The sequence below is a fragment of the Triplophysa dalaica genome, chromosome 2 (assembly GCF_015846415.1).
Source record: "Triplophysa dalaica isolate WHDGS20190420 chromosome 2, ASM1584641v1, whole genome shotgun sequence".
In the NCBI taxonomy this organism is placed as follows: domain Eukaryota; kingdom Metazoa; phylum Chordata; class Actinopteri; order Cypriniformes; family Nemacheilidae; genus Triplophysa; species Triplophysa dalaica.
In genome coordinates this window covers 20017557-20039094 of record NC_079543.1, presented here as the reverse complement: position 1 = coordinate 20039094, position 21538 = coordinate 20017557, and the positions used below count along the sequence as shown (strand labels likewise).

At 39.2% G+C, this 21538-nt stretch overlaps 1 protein-coding gene across 7 annotated transcripts in view; it reads right to left on the bottom strand.

Annotated features, from left to right (window-relative positions):
* The window catches only part of ndst3 (N-deacetylase/N-sulfotransferase (heparan glucosaminyl) 3), a 135921-nt gene that overhangs the window by 98253 nt on the left and 16130 nt on the right, over nucleotides 1–21538 (bottom strand). For 6 of the 7 annotated variants that reach the window (XM_056737950.1, XM_056737943.1, XM_056737968.1 and 3 more), the window contains one exon: nucleotides 11105–11373. The gene's annotated coding sequence lies outside the window, so the exon portion shown is untranslated. Of the gene's footprint in view, nucleotides 1–11104; nucleotides 11374–13289; nucleotides 13384–21538 lie in introns of those variants that run through there. The other variant, XM_056737998.1, reaches the window with a different exon arrangement.

The following is a 21538-nucleotide window of genomic DNA, read 5'->3' as shown; positions in this document are numbered from 1 at the left end:
GCCTTTAATCTGATAAAGATTATACTAAAGATCACGTGCAAAGCTGCCTTTTTAAACTTTTAAATATTATCTCTACGTTTTGTTTATAAGACGACAAGTGGAAGAAATACCTACGTTATACCAAGCATATCAGGTGAAAAATGTTGTCCACATGATGTGATATATTCCAACAGATTTTTGACAACACGTCGGTCAAATACAGTCAAGAATCCTTGTAAAACCAGTTTACTGTGTCACGTTTTTACTGAAGACCATACAGTAACGTTACATTGATGATTACACAAATCTATTTGAACTCCCTTTAAAACGCGAACTCTCGTTTTGAGCACATCAAGTCTAAGTGATGTTTAATGTTTGTTATCTGATTGCTTGTCCACATTTTAAAGTTTGTCTCTTATACATTAGACAGTCCCTCAAAGGAACAGTCCGTTTTAACTTTAGATCTGTGTGCGAAACGCTCTTTTTTACGACGTGAAGCTTCGCCTGGTTGTAAGTGCAGCCACGAACAGCAGGGACATGTTCAAGCTCAAACCGGTGCGCAACGGTTTCCGGATTGAACGCCATGTTTCCTGGAAACGGTGTACAACAGGGTTTGAGATACGTTTTCTCTTGTTTGGTGGGTGTGTCAAGAATGTCAGCCCAATCAGCAGCAACATGTATATAACAATGAGTCCAAGTATAGTCGTTCAAATGTGTCTGCTGCAGCTCGGTAGACACAACAAATGAAGATATTACAAGAGATGTCTTTTGCAGTTTTCAACACGTATTTATACCAATTTCATTAGCTTCCGGAAATTCTTCAAAATTAACACTAAGAATGGCCATCTCAGCTGCCATGGTTCAACTCTTGCGTCATCACAACAGGGTGTCCAATCGCACCACCGTTTCCGTTTAAAAAACATTTTCCAACATTTTGTCGGGGCCAGGTTTTGCTCATCAGTTTCCAAATTTTTGTTTAATAGATTACCACATTAAAAACAACAATATTACATTTAAATATATGAATCACAGTCTAATTTTCTGACATCAGAATAAGTTATTCAAGGTGCAAAACCGTACTTCCGCCCCTTCACCGGAAGTTTTTCCCACTTTCATTTTTACAGTAACAGTTAGTGCCCTGCGTAAACTAGTGTACAGCTAAACAAATTATAGAGAATCATTTTGGATTATATGCAGTGAATATTTATCTGAATAAAATATATGTCGCTTGCCTCTGCAACCTTACCACCATGGCTATGGGTGGTTGCCAGGGTGTTGCTATGCAACCGCTAAGGTGTTCTTAGCGTGTTTTTGGCATTCTATGCAGTATCTAGGGTGTTCTGGGAGGTTGCTTAATGGCCCAAGTATAAAGAGTACAGCCCTAGATTCATCCTTTGGTCCCTTTTTCAACATTTATAACTTTCTACACCATTAACAATTTTCTTCAGACCTGAATTTTCTTCCACTGATAGGCCTCTATGTTACACATATTAGGAAAGAGTGTGACATGACCAGATACAAAACAACCACATAAATAGGCTTTGACTAAAAATCTTGCCCAGGCGTATACCACTTTGTCTCTTTGACATTTAATTTGGTAACGTTGGGCAGTTTTTATTTATATGCTGAATGTTTGATTCTTCTAGTTTGTGTAGATCATACATGTGTTGCTTAACTAAGTTAACATTTTAAGACAGAGGGCTGTCAGTAGCCAACATTCTGTGTGGGACATGTACAAACCTGGAAGAGCTACAGTGAGGCAAGTTATTCATTCTACTGTTCCATCCATTAAGCATACGGGTTACCCTAAAGTTAGAAGAACTCTACATGGTCTGTTCTGTGTTTCTAGCTCGATCTAGAAAACTCTAACCTTGATGTAATTTAAATCAGTGCCTATGAAGATCAGTCAAAAGCTGCCGTTAAATGAAGAACAAAAGGCAACCTGAGTCACAGCAGCCTGTAACATCACGCTGAGTGTAGGCATATCTCCTTTCATTTAAACTCCATGGGATTCAGGATTTGTTAAAACAAAAGAGAGTATCTGAAATCTGAACAAGACCAATACATGCCAGAACACCCTGAAGCTTCCTACCAAATCTATTGATTCCAGCTCAGTTTTCAAAAACTTCCACAGATTCCATTTATAGCAACCTTGAAGGAGGATTAAACAAATCCAACCGTTGAAAGGAAGATCAGAGGCAACCTGAGACAGACTAGCCTGAAGTTTGGTGGCCAGTTTAAAGGATTCCACGTACAGTAATGCAATTACATGCTGTTCATATAAGTTATAAGGCAGTGGTGGGTGTGCATTTTTTGCCATTTTACAATGCTTGTTCGATCATATTTTAAACAGAATTGTCAAGCTATTATCAGCTATTTTAATAAGACACGGAAAACATAATTAGGTATTGAGATCGCTATATTGTCTATGTTGTGTATCTCTGAACCATGAGACAGACACACAAACACACTCACGCACGCATACATACAAAGGTCCATCAGCTGCTGTCTTTCAACTCTTTCTCTCAAGGCCATTTGTACACCCTCCATATTCAAGGACACATTCAGCTTTGTACACCCTAACAATGCCCTTTTCCTCTCTCTCTCTCTCTCTCTCTCTCTCTATCTCTCTCCCTCTCTCTCTCTGTTTGTTGTACTAATGAAATAACACATTTTCCATTTTTAGTCTCCTGATGCTTTTCTTCTTGCACACTCATAAAGAGATACAAAGTGAGAGAGCTTGTATTTCTCCACAGGCCAATTTCAGGTGGCTTGTAGTCATCTTAAGGCCTTTTCTGTAAGCGTGTATTTGAGGTATGTGTCCTCTAAGTGACCATGTTCAGTAAATAGGGTCATTACAAAGACATCCAGCAGCATCCCAGGTTAACTGCAGCGGTTAAAAGAGGTAACTGTCAATGGTGGCAGAATAAAGTCTTATACTAACTGTCGGTTACAAAATATGCGATAACTGCATGTGAACACTTAACATATAAAGTCCAGCAAATTTAATAAAAAAATGGATTGCGAAATGTATTTTTCTAATAGACTGGAAGTGTCCTTTTTCTGTAGCCTACTTAAAGTGATAGTTCACCCAAAAATGACAATTCTGTCATCATTTACTCACCCTCTTGTCATTTCAAACCTTTATGACTTTCTTTTTCTGAAGAACACAAAAGAAGATATTTTCAAGAAAGTTGATAACCGAACAGCAGCGGCACACATTCACTTGTATTGTATTGACACAAAACCAATGCAAGTCAATGGGGCCAGTTAACATCTTCCTCCAAAATAGCTTCTTTTGTGTTCTGCAGAAGAAAGAAAGTCATAAAGGTTTGAAATGACAAGAGGGTGAGTAAATGATGACAGAATTGTCATTTTTGGGTAAACTGTGCAGACAAACAATAACTAAAATGGGACTAAACTGGAACAATAATTTATATTTGTATATTGATATAAAACCCAAACATGGTGTTCTTTCCTCTTCACTTAAAAAATTATCTCATGTTTCTGATGAATATAAAACTAGTGTCATCGTACATAGTTAATGAATGAATACATACAAGCAGAAAAAATAAGGGCTATACAAACCTGTTCTAATGACTATTTGTGTCTATCTTTTTGCTATTTGGTCTTCAGTTACTCAAGTTTTCAGAGGCTAAAGCAATATAACAAAACACATGCAGAAGAAATGAAGGGTGTATTATTTCAATCAATAAGCACTCATGCCCTTAAGAAAACAGGCTGACCTCATCATGCCTTTAATAAATGAGTGGGAGGGAGAGAGATTTTAGACGTTCGGAGGTATAGAAACTGGTCGGAACTAAAGTTAAATCTATTTTTGCTATATAGGCTACTGTATCTCAGAATACACAGCCCGTCCAAAAATAAGTCACACACTCTAATGGCGCTTTTCTACCGAACGGTACCGTCAGTTTGGTACGACTCGGTACAGCTCATCTCACTTCGGCTCAAATTGCTCTTCCACAGCAGTTTAGTAGCGCTTCAAAGTGGGTGGGGATTATAAATGTATCACCATTGTTGCGCCGCCTATACTGCGTTATTATCATTGTGAACGCGACAAATAAACTGCTAAAATACCAGAGAGTTTGGGAAATCTTACAGCAAAGAGCAGACAACGATCATTTGGTTTGTTCGACTGCGAACGAGGGTAAGCTAATGTAGCAAAGTTAGGGTCTCAATCTTTTGCAGTCACAAAGCATATAACGAAATGCCAATATTACATATTAAAATGCATATTCATGTGTTGCAAATCCAATGAAGCTGGTAATGATTCTCTCTGCTCAGTCAGTGATCTGTGTCTAAACACGTCACATTTTGGTATCGATACAGTACGCTTGGAACCTTAACTGAGGTGGTACTAAAAAAAATTATCAGGTACTACCAACAGTACCCAGTGGAAAACCCCCCAAATGTGAGCTGTACCCTGCAGTACTATGCAGTGGAAAAGTGATATTTTGTTGGACAGTCTTTAGATTTGATTATGGCACGCACTCGCTGTGGCAACATTTCAAAAAGCTTCTGAAAATGTCCAGAATGTCAATTTTTTCTCGTCCAGAGGTGCATAAATTTTTCGCCAAGATCTTGTATTGATGATAGGGGAGTCGGACCACTGCGCAAAGTCTTCTCCAGCACATCCCAAAGATTCTCAGTGAGGTTAAGGGGTGGACTCTGTGGTGGCCAATCCATGTGTGAAAATGATGTCTTATGCTCCCTGAACCACTCTATCACAATTTGAGCCTGATGAATCCTGGCATTGTCATCTTGGAATATGCTCGCGCCATCAGGGAAGAAAAACTCATTAATGGAATAACCTGGTCATTCAGTATATTCAGGTAGTCAGCTGACCTCATTTTTTGGGCACATAACGTTGCTGAACCTAGGCCTCCAATCCAATGGGAGGCTCTTACCTATTTGCTTAGTTAAATCCAGGTTGTGACATTTTGTGTTTTTTTGGACGGGCAGTGTATATCATTTATTCTTGAATGAGTAATAATTATCTTGAATGGATTTAGCTAATATAATTCTTAAAACATCTAGTTAGCTGCAAATTAGATCTAATTGAAAAATATTGACTAATCTAGACTAACACACACTGATGAAACACTGCCCTCTGTTGAACCCCCCCACACACAACACATTCAATGAAATAGTCCTGGCAGCATGGCTTATGTATGGCATTATATGTATAAGTGTGTAAAAAACACACAGTTGTGTGAAGGACAAGGACATTTATTCAATGATGATTGTTATGTAATAATGCACACTTACTGTACCTGTTTCAGTGAAGCTGGTACTGTAAATTGTTAATTGATTTAAACATGATTTATTCCTTTAACCTAACAAATGCATTGATTTCAATGGACACTTCATTAAATTCGGTGATTCTATTGAATTTAAATGTGATTTAATTACCAGGACACATTTCTTGCTGTAAGGACTGATTCTGTAAGGTGTGACAGTGCAGTAAAATTGCCACAATACACGCAGAAATGCTTATTAAAGGCTAAATGAGAGTGTGTTTTTTATTTTATCAAATAAAACAGAGGAACCATCATAATCCAGCCAGAATCTCTTTTCAGCGGTGCAGTGAAACACTTAAGAAATGAATTAAAGACACAAATGTATGACCACATTCTTTGGCATCTCGGCCGAAAGTGTAGTGGAATGTTTGTACGCAGAGTAAAAGAACGGGAGGGATGTGTTTATTGTTTATTCACAATGCATGAGGTGACATACTTATTGTGCGCGTGTGAAATAAATATTTGAGCAGCATCAGAGCTATGTGACAAACCCTTCTGAACAAACCATTACACGTACAGCCGTGTGACTAAATTTAATCATAATTTTCTATTACGCATTATTGGTGGGATTCATTCTAAACACGGTGGTGGAGATAAACTGAGTGTATGAGACTGATTTGGCTAAGGTATGTAAGAAGACATGTGAAAGTGGGGGATTTTCTGGGCCAGGTTGTTGAGTAGAGCATGTGGCATAAAAGCCATGGCAGGGTACTCCGATGTTTCCTTCCAACTGAAAAGGCAGAGAGAGAAACCGAGATTTTGAAAAAGAAACAGAATCTTCCCTTGGCTGAACACAGAGGCATGATCATCGCAAGACACCACTTAGCTGAAATTCACACATCTTAAGGGGAAAAAAAGGTCTAATCAAATACAATCAAGACAAGTAGGGGAGACCCATCTTAGAGAGATGAGATGTGGAATTATTAAATATATATGTGCGTGCGTGTCCTTGAGATGAGAGCAGCTTTCATACTTGCTAAATAAATGAAAGAGAATTTTGAATACCATTAGATAGTGAATGGAACGAATAACTTCAGTCTCACCAAAGAAGGCTGTTAAACAGTGCCCTGTTCACAGACTGAAAGAGAAAAACACACGCACAGACATTTGTGGGACTTCAAAGACAACACTGAATGTAATTAAAGTATTTGCATTATCATGACTGAAAAGGGTTCGTAAACAGCCACTGACTGAACATAAAGTTGCTGTTATGCATGATTTGTGTTTGTCTGGCCAAAGGCAGATGTGTACAGTGTTCAGGGAACCAGTTGGAAATCAGTCACCATTTTTGCAAACCTGTATCACAGATCGTTTGAACTTTATGACAGTTTTTGGTTTCTAACGCATTGAATGTAGTCACTGTCAGAAACAATGGTTTTAAAATTTTACCTTTCCTGCTTTTTTGTCTCTTTACAGGTATACAGAATATAATATAATGTGTACCCAAAGGACCTATTGTGTACCAGTTAAATATTAGGGGTACAAAACATTTGGAGGTACACAATAGGTCCCTAGGGTACAATAATGTACCCAAAAAGGTACAACATTATATTAGGTTCTGTATACCTGTAAGGTACAAAAAAGTACATAATGTTGAATAAAATATGGGCCTTAATCTTTTATCTGAGGATAATAAATGTATCACAAACACTTGAATCTAATAAACTGCACATCTACTGGGCTAAAATAATACAGTATGTAAGATCAGAGCAGCATCTTAAATGCCGTTAAAACATAAACGCAAGGGTAAATCAATTGCAAACCGCATAAGCAATGCTGGTATTCGGGACGTTAATAGAAAGCAGTTGATGGGCTTTCTAACAGTCACTGCATTGGGACGCCTATGGGCGTTTTCCATCCCATTATCTTTTACTCCAACCCTGTCACATCCCGATGCTTCTGGGGCAGAGCTTGGACTGAGTGTGTATGTGTTTGTGCAAATGTTTCTTCTGCATATATTCTACACTCCATTGACAATGTCTTCTTATCTGCCTGTGCCACTAGGAGAATAAGCAAGTGTGTGTTTACTCCTGATACACTTTTAATGCACATTTAGGGATATCACTCTCAGGGGACTGTGACCATTGTTCTAGTAAGTGTAACAGGAAATTCAGGGATGAGTCTTAGATTTCAGCTTTGGAGGGTCATTTCCTCTGAATTTGAGAAGTTGTAAAATGTTTTTGGTTTAAGTACACGTTAAATTCTTGCTGGACCGACGGTTTATTAATAAATAAACCCATTAAAATTGCATCAGTTTGTCAGCAGATGTGTATCAGTAGCAGGGATGTATTTGGTTGCGCTTTATTTTGCGGTTTCACTGGAAATGAGAGCAGGTGGATGAGTGACAGAGAAGTGGAGCAGGTGTCAGGAGTGTGTGTGCGCGGCCGGTGGCGCCGTGCTGCTTTAGTGCAATGATTACCAAATGTGTTCCTCTCATGTAACCCTACACACCAAACCAAACTGCTTTATTAACACTAAAAACGAAATGTGTTTAAATAGTATTATCATTAATACGCCTTTACTGTACTATAGACGCCTTTACTGTTAGTAAACATTGTGACATGTTTTTGTGGGCGGAGCTTAGGTGGAGGTAGAAGGATCCTCCTGACCGCATTACTAGTGCTAGGTAGCACGTTTTGTTTGCTTCCTTTTTACAATGACTAGAAGATCAGATTAGATTTTAACATGTAACTGTCTAGGACAGTTTTTGAAAAAGTTCACTTTAACGCAAGGAACCTGGCCGACATGTACGGGCTCATTCAATCCAGGATCCTGGGACGAATTGACAGGATAACCTGCAGTTAAGTGGCCTGACATATGCATATGTTGTTTTTTGCAACAGGACTAACTGAACACAAACCTGACACATAACACGAGCCTTCTCACTGTTCCCTTTAAGCTATAATGCACTTGTGATAACTAAAGAAAAAGAGAGGACAAACAGTTTCCCTTATGTTTAGTTTTTGGCCAATAGTAAACTGCTAGATGTTAAACTAAAAAAGTTACCTAGACTACCCGATGCGTTCAAAAGTTAACGCTACGTGAAATAACCTTGTTCCCTTCAGGCGGTCGGAACAGCTTTTTGTCTGCTTCGGTCACCACACCAAAGGGTCTCCGGTCACGAAGCATAGACTATCTAAATGGATAATTGAGGCTATCGCGCTGGCATATTCTTCATTGGGCCTTCAATGCCCCACGGGAGTATGGGCCCATTCTACCAGAGGTGTCGCCTCTTCATGAGCATGGTCTAGCGGAATCTCCATAACGGATATTTGTGCGGCGGCTTGCTGGGCTTCACCTTCCACATTTACCAGATTCTACAGTCTGGACCTTCTGGCCTTACAGGCCCGGGTCCTTTCTGCTTAACACTAGACTGCTGGACCGTGGTTGCCCTCAACCACCCCGGCACCTAGCACATTTTGGGACGATTACCGGATTAAGCCACCTATTAGCTTGGCTTTTCCATCCTCTTCAGGGCTTCCCTGCCTTATACCTATCCTCGAGCCACGGCTCCGGGATTATATGGTGTTTTTCGTTCAATTTGTAGCATGGCAGGATTATACTGGTTCTCCATAGCATCCTGCCACGCAGTACGAGTGAAGTATCCATAGGGAACGTACTCGGTTACTAACGTAGCCTCGGTTCCCTGAGATACGGGAATGAGTACTGCATTCCTGGCCGTGCTTACCAGCTGCATATGGTCGTCACTTCAGTCGAAGTAACCTGAGGACCCTACGGCGATGTTTCTGCTTATAAAGCCATACGCCCCGCCCCTTTTGCCATCCATCGTCAAAGGTCCGTGCAGCTTCGCTGCCATTGTCGTAAAGTTTTACTTTACACGCACCAATGGCCGTGCAGAATTCACTGCGTTATTGTAAAGCTTCAGTCATCGGAGAAAAAGAAGTTTTCCCCATAGCATCCTGCTACGCAGTACTCGTTCCCTTATCTCAGGGAACCGAGGTTACGTTAGTAACCGAGTACGTTTTCCCTTGGTTTTGCCTCCAGCTAATGCCGTGGCATGAGCGTGACGTCAGCGCAAAAGGGGTCTATAATAACCACCATACAGTGGCAGCTGCTTCAGTTGAAGACTTTAAGATCTTAGGTAGTTTTTGGACGTGTGAGAGACTGGCTGTGCTTCAGTGAAGTTAAAACTACACGTCACCTTTATTTTACTGTGTGATCTGAACCCTGTTGAATTAGAAACATCAAAGAAGCGATTTACATTCATGGTGAGAAAGACCTTCATTTAATCCTCCCTGCCAAGAACACACGCACACACGCATCCCCTTCACGCAGAATTTATGATACAATGTGTGTTGTTTGTAAGAAATGCTTATGTTCGTGTGTTAAGTTGGGAGGCAATTTCCTTTGTCGTCTCCCGCTGTGTGATTATGAAGCCGACTTTTTTGTCTCTATTTGGCAAATGCCCGCTCTCTCTTTCTCTCTCTCTCTCTCTCTCTCTCTCTCTCTCTCTCTCTCTCTCTCTTTCTCTCTGTCCCTTGTGAATACAGTCTGCACTAATAGACTGCATCTGTTAACGGATTGTGGCTGCCAACCAATTTTCCTGACCTGCCTCCTCAAGTCTGTGGTCGTGTTTGTGTGCGTGTTCTATCCCGATAGCTGTACGACTGCTTCGCCCAGATTCAACTGCTCTCTCAAATCACAAAACATCTGCTGCGTAATCGGTTTCACAGAAAGAAAGGTGGAAAACTTTATTATTAACGTTCTTACTGTAACAGTATTCAAAAACGAGTAGCCCACTCATTTACTTCCTCTCATGTCAATCCAATCCAATGCATGTTTTTCAGAACATTTATATTTGACAGTTCTGTTCCTTTAATTACAAAGCAAGCTCCTCGCTGCCAATTCCCATAATATTTTTTCAATGGCCTACACGTAGAGAGAAGGTCAAGTGTTCGAGAGCTGCAATGGGACCGTGGACCGACATTAAAGGCGATGAGAAAATATGAAACCATCAGTCCGCGTCTGCCACGAGGAGGCCTTGAGAAGCTCTACATAAACACGGCGAGGACAAGCCTCCCGCAGACAAACACAAATGCTCGTAGAACTCCCGAGACCCACTTGAGGAAGATTTGTGCAATTCTGTCATCGGAGAAAGATAAGAGCAAACCGAGAACTCGAAGCACGAGTAAATGGGCAGCTGAGGGGCGGATAAATAAAGAACACGAATGAGTAAGTGAATGATTAAGTGGGAAAATAAAGGGCATGTGAGAGAGAGCAGGCAGATAGAATTGTAATGCAAACCACTCCGCAGTTGAGATCTGTTTTTCTAACTGAGTCGGTCTGTTCCTAGTCTGATGACTTAATGGCATCTGCCCTCCCCATTAATCGTGTACTGCCCCTCCTTTCTCTCATCTCTGTCCTTTCATCTTCCATACGAAGAGATGGATTGGGTTATTTGTGCTGTGCAGAAATAAAATAAGGAGGGAAGAAAAGAGACACTGACAGGCCGATGGATATGAGTGACATTAACTGTTATTGTTTTGGCTTGAAAAGACATTATCCCAACAGTCTCATGCCAGTCAGGTACAGCTATGAACGTGATAATGAAAATGTGTGTCACTAGAGGGCACATTTATTGTGTTATTCCCATCAACCAGCAATGAAAAATGATACGAGGTATGATGTGAGCTATACCTTTGTTCTAGTATGTGAATTCTCTGTGTATCGAACCCATGACCTTGGCATTGCTATTCATCCCTTGAGCTTACAAAGTTTTGCATCAATGATAATGAAAAAGTTGAAATGTTTATGTGCTTCGATAGCGACAATGTGTTTCATACCTTTATTCATTTTGACTTTCTATTTTTAAACACACCTCCATGCATCTTCTCCGAGGTAGCTCCGAGGAGATCTTTTTCAATTAAAATCCTTGTACTGTTTGTACAGTATGTTGCCACACAAATGTAGCGTAGATGATGCTTGATCCAGGCCATGTCACACATCATTTCCTTCTGCTTTCGAAGCAAGACAGTATGTCTCCACATATCCCCCAGACAAGCCTTCTGCTTCATAGACACGGGATGCGAACCAGAACAAGTCAGATCAGTGCCTAAAAGAGAAAAAACATAATATTACTTTTTGAAACTTGAACAATAAATAATGTGTTATGTAAAAATGACATGAGTGTACTTCACAAATTTGGAATTGTTGATCAGTTCACAAACCCAGAATTTCGGCTGCTTAAAGCAGTAGTTCATTTTCAAAATACATTTTCATGATAATTTATTCATCCAAGATGTTTATGTTTTTGTTTCTGAAGTCGAAGAGAAATTAAGTTTTTTGATGAAAACATTCATGTGATATGTTGAAAAGGTAACGCTTTATTGATATTATAACATCCAGGATAAGCACACGAAATGACAATTTTAAACTGACACAAAGACATTTAAATCTGTGTCATTGAACATTCAACAACTTGAACGGTCCTCCTTCTCCACATTTGTAAACACTGACTCGGTACTTCCGCCTACATTAAGCGTGACCTTTTCAACGTACTTACGTATTCCGTAAAGTCATTAACACGAATCGCAGAAAAGAGCAAGGCGAGCATTTGTGTTTCTAAAGCGTATACATTTTTATTTTTTTTAGAAAATGAACAATCGTTTTGCTAGATAAGACCCTTTAAGTCCACTATATGGAGAAAAATCCTGGAATGTTTTCATCAAAAACCATAATTTCACAAATACATAAATATCTTGGATGACATGGGGGTGAGTTAATTATCATGAACATTTATTAAGCAAATGAACTACTCCTTTAAGCAGCCTCTCATCATTGCTCTCCCTAAAACACTACACTAATGTCGTCCTCTGTTCGAGCCTATTCATTCTCTTCACTTATCAGGGTCACTGTGGTTGTCATCCTCTCCAAACAAATACATAATGTACCACAAGCCGTGATAATACGACTTGCACGCTCAGGGGACTGTTGAATCTCTGCATGAAGGACATGGAATCTGCTTTTTAACTGTCCGATTCCTCGCTTCACCCTATTTGTTTACATAATGGAAACATGATTAAACAACAGTCTGTATGTAAGAGATACTCTCAGTTAAAATCCCTACTTCACCACAATTTATTGTTTTTTTACATTGTACCACAATGACAGACTGAAAAAATGTGTTGAAATTGTAGTGTGGTCGTATCAATGAATGGACGTACATGAATAAGTCATTTGGAATGTTTTAGAAAATGAGTGTAGAATCTATGATTAGTATTTCTGCCTGTACAAAATTATTAAGCACTTTTTCACAGACATATCTCAGAAGACAAATGTTACTAGATTGAGAAAATGATTTCCAGTGTGAAATATGCATTAGACATTAAGCAGGGATAAGACCTCCATACTAGAATCATTACATTTTCACTCATTCATTTAGCCGATGTTTACATCCAAAGCAACTAACAAATAAAAGAACATTTTAAATTTTGTCTAGTAAGCCAAGAAACAAACTTAACAGTGAAAATGTACGGGTCAAGAACGCAGTTTGTATGTATTCACTTTGTCCTGCCAATGGCAGAGTTAATAGGTTGCTAAAAGACCAGAAGCAATAACACCCAAAAATGAAGAAGGGTACTCTTTACAGAACATAAAATCATTCTGACCTTTAGGGTTTGACCTTACACTGACGGTTAAATTGAGTGATGCTTCAGCGGGCAGATTCTGAGTCAAATGATGTGAATTTGACATGTTATGACAACCTGTCTTTTACACACATTTACAGCAAAGAGGAAGTCTGTTCTGAGCGGAGCAGTTTGAAATTAGGACATACAGAAACCGCCTCTGTCTTAACAAGCCTCCTCCAGCATGAATAGACTATAGATTTTTGGCAGAAAGAAAGTTTGATTTGGGAACATTAAAAAAATGCTGTGTGACATCCAACCGAACACACACACACTCCACACACTCGGAGAAAATAATCCCATTTAACAGGAGTGACATCTTTGGTGCAGGTGATTTGCCTACAAGGTGACACAGCATCAGTCTTGGCGGCCATGTTTGGCAGGTTGTCAATAGAGGAAAGCTTAGATGTATGAAGATGGTGGAAGGCACAGCTTTTTACAATTTACGATTCCAACTGCCTGGAAGCCCGAACCTCAAACCCAGAGGGGAGAACAGTCTGGAAAATCAATGACAGGGTAAATTGACTCAGGTTTAAATATTTCATGCTTCAAAATGTTTTTGTAACTGCCATTGCATTAAGAGACAGGCTTGACTGTCACTCCCAACCTTCTCCTTCCAAATGCAAGTTTATTTTAGAAAATTGGGCATTTTACACCCACTCTTTTTCACAGGAGCCTTCAAAATGATTAGAAATCTAGATTTCATACTTCAGCGCTATACTGTGCTCTGCAACACGCTGAATTTTCTCTCTTTTTCATCTTTTATTCCCATCATTTCATTTGCGATAATCTATCTTGCCCAGACGTCACACTCCTCCGTCTCATTTCAAAATTTTCTAATGTTCAATTTTGTATTCGTATGAATGTTGGGTTTATTAAAAAGCATGCAACATACTGACTCAATCTTTGTAATCTGCTGAAATATAGAGATGCAGAAAATTGTGGTTATGACATCACTTATGGCTAACTTTGTGGTTTAGCCATTAAAATTCCAAAACAAACTTTTTGTAAGTAGCGAGAGAGATTGAAAAATTTGGGTGGAATAATCTAATAATTTTACAGGAGCAAAAAGAACATTAAGGTGTTTCTTTCTTTGCAGTTAGGGTTGGCATTTGCAATGAGTGTAAGTTTTTTCCAAGTGCTGGACCAAACATTTACAATGTTTTTCAATGGTCTAAATCCACAGAGAAGACTGCAGGCACTTCCCTAATAAAGACAACACCTTGAAAAGAGAGAGTGGAGAATACAGTATTGAATGCTGGGAAAATATGCTGCATAAAAATTACAACACTAAACTTTGACAAACAATGAAGCCTCATGAGGTGAACCTATAGGGAGACCATTATGTTCTTTTACTATTATTATTTTAAGAGAAATTAATGACAAATAAAAATGTTCCTACCTTAATTTGGAGGTTAATGTGTATTTTGCTCTCTACAAAAAAATTTACATTATCGCTTTCAAAATAAAAACTTTCCTTTCTTCGATCATTTTTGGACCAGCTGGTGTAGCAGTGCTTATTCTAAGGTCTAAGGAAATTACATCGATTTTATCACTTTGAGTCATTCTGTCATTTCAGTCACAAAAGACATGGTTATGGCACTGAAAATGACAAACATTACGAGTGATATCTCAGAGAAATCATTTTTTTTATTATTAGAAATATTGTAATTAATCAAATATACAAACAACAAAATAAAAAAAATAAAAAATAGCTTGTGTTAAAAATAAAACCAGGCAAATAAAAAGCCATCGACCTTAGGAATTTCCTCCGATCATGACCCCTGAGATTTCGTCACATTAACGACATTAGCAACCGCATTAGGTTAGGTGAAGCAAGTCCATTTACAGCAGCATTTTAAACAGTCCCATGTGCACGCAGATTATTTCTCAGGCTTTAAATTTAGGATATTCGTATTTGTTAGAGGTGTGACGAGACCCACTCATCCTCAAAGGTTTGCTGGCAGCGAGAACCGACGTAATCACTAGTGCGCGAGGTGCTGCGTATGGTAAATCACGTTGTCTTTTTGAATGCCTGGGCCGGTCACTGTAGACCACACTTTATGCAGTTATTAGCGTGTTCTGTACAGTAATGAAACCAGGTCACTCCACGACTAAATGTGCACTCACATAAATGCTCCCAAATATATTTTGAGTTCCCACAGTTTAAATATAGGGAGCATATGCAACTAAAATGGTTGCGATTTCAAGCCCAGCACTCCGTCATGCCAATTGCATTAGGATATTGTGCTCTTGCAAGACACATCAGATCTCGCGACATCTCGTCACACCCCATTATTTGTCGAAAATGAAACGTTGATCAATCGACCAAAGACAACGCAGGGAGGCCAGCGGAGGAGGGCGGAGAAGCATCGCAGTCAGAGGGGCTGTCGTCCTCAGGTACGAAAAGAGGCAAATCCATCAGCACACCAATCAACAAATAAAGTAATGAGTAAATAACTATAAAATAATAATATGTTAGCCTCTGCTCTTTTGTGTCGTCATTATGCGCCTTTGAGTAGAATAGGTACATGTGCAGATGCACATTTGCGTGCAACGTTTGAATACTTTAACCACCTCTGAGGATAGTGGGGGTCTCGAGTCACTGGCATTGTTATTTTGGGGGTCGCGGACTGAAAAGTTTGGGAACCCCTGGTTATATCACGATATCCTTGGCAACAGAAACATCATAAGGGAGATCTAAGAGGCAATACGCATATGTCTATAACAGAAATGTCATGGAACTGACTTTAAATGCCCTTTCAGTTTGATGATGGATGAGTTGGAGACCCGCCGCTGCAGAAAATCAACAGTTCAATTAATCATCATCCATTGTGTTGCCAATGGATTTTATTAAAACTATGGCAAAATACTAATATACTCATCAATTTTGATGTTTATGAAGACTAGTCGTTAGCCATTCCCCGCGATCCCATTTTTCAACCTTTAGTTAGTGTGTAACGTTACTGTAAGCATATATAATACCTCCAAAATGATTAAACTCAAAATTCAATGCCAAGCGAAATATTGTCTTTAACAGAATTCGCTTCTCTAGGACTACTGAGAACAGGTGGAATCGGACAACAGCCCTCTACTTCCCGGAGACATGATGTCACTATTCCGAGTGTTTTAATAACCTCTGCCCACAGGAATACGCCAAAAGTGGGCCGAGGCCTTCCTTAGAGAAGAAGAAGAGCCAATGGAGTAGTATTCGGTTATCAGAGATTGTAAACATTTGAGCTGCACGCCTAATTACTTTTACTTTAATCACAGTCCTATAGCTGGTAATAACAATTCCGCTACACAAAATTCTAGGATAACCAATGGTCAAATAACAGCTTCCATGGCTTTAACATCCGCTGTGAAAGCTGTTCTGTGTAATACACTGATATTGTCTGTGTTTGTGCATACCTCTAAAACACTTCTATGAATCGTCCTTTAAAGTCCTGCTTGCAAATGTCTCTTAGTCAATCTGCTTGCTTTATTATCCAACTTAATGACAAATATGAGGATCGATCAAAGTGTAGTGTTACTGGTTATTGCTAAAGCCAAAGTTTATGAATACACGTGTACTGAGAGGGGGACCAACCAATCGTAACAGCCTAAGAAGCAGAAGCTCGCTGATATGGTATGGGTGGGACATCTACACACGCACTCTAAGAAGGGAACTAATCACGACAGACCGTGTCAGCTTTACCAATCAGAAGTTTTGGAAGGAGGGACTTTATATAGACCTGGAAGAAATCCAGGCGTTTTGTGTGAAGAGGGACAGCTGTGACCAATAGATTTGAAATATGTAAAATATGAAGAGGTTTTTTTTACTAGAAACATGAACATCCACTGATAAATACCCAAAAAACATAATCAAAGCCTCAAAAACAGCAAAATAATGCCCTATTTAAAGGTCTCAAATCACAGAGACCCCTTCTGCACAGCCTAAAGATCACAGACAACTCTGCAAGTATTACAAATGACTGTGGTCCCCAGGTAGTAGGAGTAATCTCGTGCGAATAGTGCTCAGGGCACATCAAGCGATCTCTAAAAAAGCAATAGTGACGCATAGTACAAAAATGTTTTACGCACATAAGATTAATGCACCTTTCCTATCGGATCCAATATTCACGACAAGGCACTGTTTTTAAATTTCGTCATTCCACAAATCCAGTGTCGATCTCTGCCTTGTTCACGAAGGAATCCTCGGAGAAATGAAACGAACAAACGCTCCATGTTTTTCCCACATGAGCTGGAACGTTGTTAAAAATAAACTTTAATCCCGCATTACTAATGTCGGAACCCGAAGGAAGGTTATGCAGCAACTGCATTCTTCCACAACCAGGGGTGGCACAATATTATGCTATCTTTAACAGCATGTTTGTTTACTGCTTGCTCGGTCTATCTAGTTCTGCGCTACCTACAAATTGTCACGCTCGAACCAGTGGGCGGGGCTAGAGTAGTCGTTGTTGATATTTTTCTGTGGAGGCGGTGTTCAACCTATAGATAGGTGCATTTCAGAACCTGCCGTTCGCTGGGCCTGGTGTCAGTAACAAGGGCGTTTCCTGTTCTAACACTTACATGATGTTCGCGTGAATATGATTCCCTCTTATATAACAAAAGCTCAGGTTAAAATTGTGATTTTAATTCATCGATTGAACACTTTCAAAACTGACACACATTTCAAGCAGGGCAAACCAAAAGTTCCCAAAATTGTATTCAAGCTACATATAATATGCAAATCTGAACGTTATTATTTCTTATACTGTCGATGAGAGGGAGTGATCCGGACCTGAAGCTTTTGTCTCAGATTTCTTAATTTATTTTCCAGCTTGCCAACATCTTTTCTGGGAACCAAAAAATTGGCAAAATGTCATCGTGTCAGAAATTAAGCCGTCGTTTCTGTCTAATTCTCTTCATGCACCCGATAGCATATTGCTCATCCGGGTCATGATCACCATCCAACAAGAAAAGCCAGACCGTGTCATCGAATCAGAATGGGACAGCTTAAATGGGGATGAGTTGTTCTGTTTACATAAGCCTTTACATGTCGCTTTTTCTGACCTTTAAAAATACAATGCAACAGGACTTTTTTGCTTTTAGCAAACTAGATGATTCAGATGAGACTTCCGATTATTATGCATTTTCAAATGTAGTTTGTTATTTTTTATCGATTTCAGATGCTAGATTTGTTCATCAGGTCAGTTGATAGTTTACCATTTAAATGTATCAAGAAATGTTGAGCAGAACAATAACAGTACATGCGATTTGCATTTATGGAATTTTCATATAGCCATGTTATCTTGACCTGTTTATCCGATCACTGGTAATATGACCATGGCATTGTAAAATGTCTAGACAGGACTGGCTGATATCATTAGATTTTCTTTATGACTGTTAAAAGACAAAATCTCAAAAAACATCATAAAAATTATTGACCACAATCTAAAAACGATTTTAAAATGTAATCAGAAGTTTCCCCCTTCACAGTGCTAGTTCTCATTCATTACAGATTTCTGATGTACATGCCAAGAAGCCAAGAAGCAGCTTAGACTGTTGCCCATGGCAACACTGTAGGCCATTTGTATTGAAAGAGCTGTTTGATGTGGTAATATATTGTGACTCAATCCGTTAAAACTCTTCGAGAAATATCTGACGGTCCTCCAAAGTATGATGGACATCTCTGAAAGCTCAGCAAATATGAGCGCCGATTGACACAAAATGAATTATAAATGACTTAACATAAAGAAATGTTAAAAAAATTATCATCGACCCGTCACAAAGGCACACTCTCTCATGGTCGCTGTCTAGCGCCTGGTAATAAGTTGACACCCCTGCGTTCCCTTTTGTATGAGACCGGCACCATCGCAGGTCACTGATACATCTGACAATTCAGCTTTAACCATCCTCAGCTTCATTCGTCTCCCCATGTTAAATTTCATCAAGAAAATTATACTCAGGCCTTCTGGACAAGTGTTTTGTGGTTTTATGTGCCTTAACTGATGAATGAGCACATGAAACCAACATACATACACAAAGCCTGAATACTAGATCCGCTGAGAAAAGCTCTACTGTGTGAACTGTATTAGTATTAACCTCTTTTATGGTAATAATCCTTTTGCTTTGTTTCCTGCTTTGTCAATGATGGCTAATGAGAGTCATTGTGTGTGTGTGTGTGTGTGTACTGTATAAAGTACACAAAGATCAATGTGTTACCATAAAGAAAAAACAAAACTGTTTATTTTAAATCGCTACTTAACACGCGCCCGCCTCTTTCCCTAACACATATATTTAAAAATGAATATTCCTTCCTCCCTGTGGGTGGGGGTGTCTGCTTTGCCATTGTTTGTTTAGAGAACTAATTTAGCGCAAGCTCGGTGCCGTGCTCTGGCTAATTATCTGTGCCGCTGATCGTCAAGGCGGAACAAAACCGGTGACGGCAGGTTAATAGATGAGTGTGTTTAACCTTAGCATCCTGCCGCATTAATGGCCTGCCTTTCCGTTAACCAACAACAGCGACGGGACTCCGGTAGCCATGCAGAAAATCGTGCCATTATTGCCGCATACATTAGCTCCGAGAAGCAACCACATAAAAAGGTATGTTATTAGCTTCTGTAAATGACATTAAAAAACAAGCTTAGTTAAAGGGGCTCCTGCACTGTTTGTATAGTCTAATGTCAACCGAAACAACTTTGAAAACTAGGAAAACGTGTATGTGTAAAGCAAAAAATTACAGTTCAAAGGGAAAGTTCACCCAAAAATGAAAATTCTGTCATGAATTACTTACTGTCTAGTTGTTCCAAAAGTATACATTTCTTTGTTTCATTGAACTCAGAGAAAGACATTTGGACAAATGCTTGTAACCAAACAGTTCCATTGACTACCATAGTAGGAAAAATTACAATGGTAGTCAAAGGTGTCCAAGAACTTTTTGCTGTCCTACATTCTTTCAAATATCTGCTTTTGTGTGAAACAGAACAAAAAATATAATATCTAAATATATATATATATATATATATATATATATATATATATATATAAACATATAATTTAGGTTGTTATCATTGGCAAAAACATTTTCGGTTTTGCTTTTTCATCAATAGAATTGGGTTGGCTGTCCTATATATATAATATCAAATTCTTTGGCCTGCCTGGAGTCAGTTATGTGGTCAGCAGATGGGCTTTGTTCCCATTAAAATATATGTATGTATAATGTATGTCCCTATAATAAGATATTACCGGAGAAGCATGATTGTGTATGGATTATGTAGGACACATCTTGAATCTGAATATGAAGTCTTACACTACTTTGACTTCACTATTTTTGTTTCCTTGTTGAAAACATGCTTAAAACATGAATAAACCAACCAGAATGTTGAAATGAAACCAGATGTAAATGAATCTAACACAACTGGGTAATACCTACTTACTATACTGTATATTACCCCTGAATAGTTAATCCAAACATCTCAGATATCTGTTTTAAATGCCAAAAACTAATGGAACATTCTTTTATAGTATCTGAGAATGTGAGGTGATTAGAAATTCCTGAAAAAAAACTTGACGACATCTATATCATCAATTATCTTAAAACAAATTCCAATGACCATGAAAGGCGTGTTTTGGCCTTAATTTCTATAAATTTATCATAGGATATCACTTTTTTTTTGACATTTGATTAGTTCTTCCAACATGTGTAGTAACATTTTATTGGAACTATATAGAAGGTCTGTCCATTGATCAATGGTTGAAGGATCTCTATCATTTCACCATAGTGCATTGAAAAGAATAGCATACACAGCAGTTGCGTTACACTTTTTATTGTCCGTCATTTCGACGGACAGGCTTGTAAAAAATCTGTCATTATCTAATATTACCCGTCACTATAGTGCAAAGTGGCTTTACGTGGTAATTAGAATGTTAGTGACGTCATCACACTGTACTTGGGTTTACTCTTGGAACTTGCTGTATTTTAATACAACTGAATGCCCAATAAAGCTGTTGTTGTTTATAATCATTTATATATTTAATGTTTCTGTTTTTTCAGACAAAAAATAATAATTACAGACAAATGTTTATGTTCATATTTCTAGTCAGTAACAATGAGAGGTGCGTGTAAACGGTGTTTTGTACTCGGTCACTTGGGGGGATTTGATCTTGAGAACCTATCATCATGGGAATATTAGTGCGGGGCCCCAACCTAGGGGTGCACAGAAGAGGTGGAAGGCCACCGAGGGGAGGTCACAGGTTCACCAACAGGGTAACCGAAGAGTGAGAAAAACGTCAGACAAGACGGCCCAAGGGGGGAGTCACTATGTAAGGAGCACCAGCTCACGTATAGGGGCCAACCTCATCAGGAATAACTCTAACTAATATGGGCTTGGTACACCAACCACTACGCCCAGGGTCAAAGAAACACGTGGGAGTCACCCGGCGCACACTCAAGGCACTTGTGGACACAGAGAGTGCATGCAGATCCCCTACCCTCTTGACAGAGGCGAGCGACACTTAGAAGGCCATCTTCATCGTGAGATGAGGTAGACTGGCTTATCCCAGGAGCTCAAACGGAGCCCTTCCTAGACCCTCAAGGACCCGTTAAGG